General features: G+C 36.8%; 3 non-coding genes across 3 annotated transcripts; all 3 read right to left on the bottom strand.

Annotated features, from left to right (window-relative positions):
- Positions 1-3796: 3796 nt before the first annotated feature.
- On the bottom strand, positions 3797-3915 carry LOC149419688 (5S ribosomal RNA). Its single transcript, XR_016302822.1, has one exon. It is a non-coding gene; the product is annotated as a 5S ribosomal RNA (ribosomal RNA).
- Positions 3916-4238: 323 nt separating this feature from the next.
- LOC149419687 (5S ribosomal RNA) lies at positions 4239-4357 on the bottom strand. The gene has a single exon (XR_016302820.1). It is a non-coding gene; the product is annotated as a 5S ribosomal RNA (ribosomal RNA).
- Positions 4358-4680: 323 nt separating this feature from the next.
- Positions 4681-4799, bottom strand: LOC149419686 (5S ribosomal RNA). The gene has a single exon (XR_016302819.1). It is a non-coding gene; the product is annotated as a 5S ribosomal RNA (ribosomal RNA).
- Between the last annotated feature and the right edge of the window lie 247 nt (positions 4800-5046).

Genomic DNA, 5046 nt, shown 5'->3' with positions numbered 1-5046 from the left:
CGCATCGAAGTGGAGTTTGGAATCAAAAAGTACGCCTAGATCTCTTATACAGTAAACGCGCTCGAGTAAATAATTACCAATACAATAATTGTGTTTGATAGCGTTGTGATTTTTAGTAAAACTTATTTGTTTACATTTATTGTAACTTAGGTAAATTTTGTTTTCATTGCAAAACGTTTCGAACCTTACTAAGTCGCTTTGTATGAGAAGACAATCGTTTAAATTTCGAACAATGGCAAATATTTTTATGTCGTCAGCGTACAAAAGATATAAACAATGCATGAAACATTTAGTAACAGTGTTAATAAAAAGAATAAACAACAGCGGACCCAGGATTGACCCCTGTGGCACGCCAGAAGTAACTGGTTCCCATGTAGAAGTCTGTCCTCGTAATGATACGGCTTGTTGTCTTTTTGTTAAATATGAGATAAACCAACGTAATAAATTTCCTCTAATTCCGTTGTACATAATTTTTTTAATAAGAATAAGGTGGTCAACCTTGTCGAAAGCTTTTTTGAAATCGCAATATATTGCATCTACCTGGTGGCCTCGATCCATGCTAGTAAATAAGAAATTTGAGTAAATAAGTAAATTACTCGTGGTAGATTTGCCTTTTACAAACCCGTGTTGTTGTTCAGTAATTTTGGCAGCAAGCTGGGGATATATATTGTCATGGACAAGTCTTTCCAATAGTTTAGGGATCGCCGAGAGAATGGATATTGGCCTATAGTTTTCCACTCTTTGACGCGAGTCACCCTTGTGGACCGGTATAATATAGGCCACTTTCCACCTATCAGGGAAAACCCCATCACTCAGGCATTTATTAAATATTATGGTAAGCGGCACACACAGTGACGACGCAGCAGATCTAAGGAAAAACGCCGGTATTCCATCGTGACCCGCACCCTTGTTTACGTCTATCGATTTTAAACTCGATTGCACTTCTTTTTCCGTTAGTTTAATTGTGTGAATGTGCGCAAGTCCAGAGTCCTGAACTTCCTCGAGTTGGTCAATGTTAATAATTGGGTCATTGTTAGAGGAAGGTTCAAATGTTGACTTAAAGAATTCAGAGAACATATCACAAATTTCCTGGGCATCGTTAGATTTGCGCCCTTCGAAGGACATTGCAGCTGGGTATCCATCAGACGATTTTAATGAGGATATGTATGACCAAAAGCTTTTGATATTATTTTGCAATGAACTTTCGATGTTGTCAAAAAATAACCTTCGGGTTTCATAAGTCAATTTTTTGTATGTAGCACGTAAGAAGGAAAATTCACGATAGTCAGAAAGACCTTTATATGTCTTCCATTTGAGCCAGACTTTATCTTTTTTCCTTGATAACCTAATAAGTTCTGGAGTAAACCATATGGGGAATTTGTCATTTCGTCGTGCCAATACTGGAATAAGCTTATCAATTACACTGTTTATTTTTAAATAGAATCGATCTACTGCTTTTTCGGCTGGTAAATTTGCGATTTCAGATAACCAATCAATACAATTAATGTCCTCATTAATCTGAGCATAATTAGCTTTCCTGAAATTGCGCCTACGCTGTATTTTGTTTTTGATTTTTGGTTGAATTACGAAGGATATATCAAATTCAAGGGCTGGGTGGTGTCTATCCTCTGAGAGGAGAGGGTTGTTGCTACGTTTAACATTTGTTTCGCGACTGTAGAATACGAGGTCTAAGTATTTTTCATTATGGTTTGGTATACAGTTATATTGGAGTAAGTCCATCAATGACATTGCTTGAAGCAAAGTTTTCGATGCAGCCGTATTTGAGGAGGCGAGACCTTGACTGCTGTCTTCGGAAAATGACCAATTCAGAGTTGGTAGATTCATATCTCCTAGTACACAAAAAGTATTATTTGGTTGTGATGAATATACAGATTCCAGGTTTTCGGAGAACGTATCATAGACCGTAGGTTGTGAGGCAGGAGGTATGTATACTGCACATATGATGAGATTGAAAGACCTTACCGGAATAGAAATGAAGATTTGTTCGGTTTTTTCGGTTCGGAACTTTTTCACCATTAAGCTTGGGTAAGGAGCAGTCGACCCCAAAGTTGCGCTTCCAAGCACTTCTACCTTCTAATTGCTGTCGCCGTTGTCGCCTCTTGAGTACTTTTCGGAAATTTACAAGTCCGAAAATATAGGCTTTCTTAGCTTCCCATGTTGACAAGCTCCAGAAATAGTTAAACACGTCTAGGCGAGCTTGTTCATTAACCAATCCGCATAAAAAAGATCTATTGGATAAATTCAAGCCATGATGATTGCATGGTGTTTCTTTTATTTTTCTTTGAGCCCTTTTAACGTAAACTGTACGTCCACTTACTCTTTTAATACCGCTGTATTTTTTCCCCAGGACTCGTAAATTTTTATTCAACTTTCGTTTATCCTTTATGTCCGGTACATTAGTTAACAGATCGTCTTCAGAATTAGAGTTAGCATCAAAGCATTCGAATTGTCCCGTTTCGTGATTCAAAATAAACCTATGATTATTTGTGCCCAGTTGATCCTCATCATATTTTTCGTTAGAATTTGAAAGTGTAACTCGTTCAAACAGACCCGTTTCAGGGTTGAGTGTGCTCTCAGCATCATTACTCATGGTCAAGATTTCAACTGGGGTTACATTCCCCACGTCTTTCTCCAAAACTGTTTCAGAAATGTCCAAATTATGTGAGAAGTTCGGGTCCATATTTTCTTTATCGTAGAAATCAGTAAAATCAGAACTATTTATGGCTAGTGGAATTGGTAAATCATTTATGAAGTCCATATCAATTATTTGTTGTTGTGTTTCAACAGGTTGGGTGTTACTAATTATGCTATCATTTGTGACGTCCATATCAATTATTATTGGTTTTTGCTTTTCAACAGGTTGGATGTTACTAATACTTGCTTGGTTTTCTTTGAGTTCAACATGGTGATGATTGTTTAGAACCATATTCACCAATCGTTGAGCTCTAGAGTTACTAATACTTCCTTGATTGTCTTTGACTTCAGCTGGACGATGATCGTTCAGAACCATGTTAACCAATCGTCGAGCTCTAGAGGATCTCATCTTCGGTGTGGGCGGGTATTACCTGTTATAATGAAAATAAATTAGTTTTTTTTTTTTTTTTTTTTTATTTTTGAAGTGAAACTTCTTTACCCGCGTCATGCAATTTCGAGTACCGGAGTAAAACCAACTCATGACCGAAACGAAAATGCGGGACCGATTAAAGTTCATTTGATCTAGTCAAAGTTTTGAAGTAAAATATAAATGCTTCTTAGCTCATCTCGACAACTGGCGTTGGTGGTGTAATGGTCAGCGTAGTTGCTTTCCAAGCAGTTGATCCGAGTTCGATTCTCGGCCATCGCACATTATTTTTTTGTTTTTAACGCCTTTTTGAAGTGAAACTTCTTTACCCGCGTCATGCAATTTCGAGTACCGGAGTAAAACCAACTCATGACCGAAACGAAAATGCGGGACCGATTAAAGTTCATTTGATCTAGTCAAAGTTTTGAAGTAAAATATAAATGCTTCTTAGCTCATCTCGACAACTGGCGTTGGTGGTGTAATGGTCAGCGTAGTTGCTTTCCAAGCAGTTGATCCGAGTTCGATTCTCGGCCATCGCACATTATTTTTTTGTTTTTAACGCCTTTTTTTTTTTCAATGGTTGACCATAATATCAATCCACTAAGTAATATTTTAGGCCTGTAGCATACTTGAAAAGTTAAAGAATGATATAAAATTTTTTATGATGTTAACGATAAAAAAATAAAAAAAAACATAAAATTACCATAAAAAATGGGCCAACGGCACGCGGTGTTCCCAAGCGGTCACCCATCCAAGTACTGACCGCGCCCAATGTTGCTTAACTTCGGTGATCGGACGAGAACCGGTGTGTTCAACATGGTATGGTCGTTGGCAAACGCTAAACAATATTAATTTCTATTCTACCTGCCAATAAATATATGAAAATTAGTATAAAAAAGCCCTAATAATACTGAAAACATTAGCAAGGTGTGTGCGACGTTGATAAAAATAATCATTACATACGCGCTTGAAAAAGATCGTAATTACATCCATAACTTTGCAGGAATTTTTTTTTTCAATGGTTGACCATAATATCAATCCACTAAGTAATATTTTAGGCCTGTAGCATACTTGAAAAGTTAAAGAATTTTATGATATTATTAATGATAGTAACGATAAAAAAATAAAAAAAAACATGAAATTACCATAAAAAATGGGCCAACGGCACGCGGTGTTCCCAAGCGGTCACCCATCCAAGTACTGACCGCGCCCAATGTTGCTTAACTTCGGTGATCGGACGAGAACCGGTGTGTTCAACATGGTATGGTCGTTGGCAAACGCTAAACAATATTAATTTCTATTCTACCTGCCAATAAATATATGAAAATTAGTATAAAAAAGCCCTAATAATACTGAAAACATTAGCAAGGTGTGTGCGACGTTGATAAAAATAATCATTACATACGCGCTTGAAAAAGATCGTAATTACATCCATAACTTTGCAGGAATTTTTTTTTTCAATGGTTGACCATAATATCAATCCACTAAGTAATATTTTAGGCCTGTAGCATACTTGAAAAGTTAAAGAATTTTATGATATTATTAATGATAGTAACGATAAAAAAATAAAAAAAAACATGAAATTACCATAAAAAATGGGCCAACGGCACGCGGTGTTCCCAAGCGGTCACCCATCCAAGTACTGACCGCGCCCAATGTTGCTTAACTTCGGTGATCGGACGAGAACCGGTGTGTTCAACATGGTATGGTCGTTGGCAAACGCTAAACAATATTAATTTCTACTCTACCTGCCAATAAATATATGAAAATTAGTATAAAAAAGCCCTAATAATACTGAAAACATTAGCAAGGTGTATGCGACGTTGATAAAAATAATCATTACATACGCGCTTGAAAAAGATCGTAATTACATCCATAACTTTGCAGGAATTTTTTGAAGTGAAACTTCTTTACGCGCGTCATGCAATTTCGAGGACCGGAGTAAAACCGACTCATGACCGTGA

The sequence above is a fragment of the Hesperophylax consimilis genome, chromosome 11 (assembly GCF_061612785.1).
Source record: "Hesperophylax consimilis isolate HC1 chromosome 11, BYU_Hcon_1.0, whole genome shotgun sequence".
Lineage (NCBI taxonomy): Eukaryota > Metazoa > Arthropoda > Insecta > Trichoptera > Limnephilidae > Hesperophylax > Hesperophylax consimilis.
The sequence above is the reverse complement of the archived record's forward strand: the minus strand, read 5'-3'. Positions and strand labels throughout refer to the sequence as shown.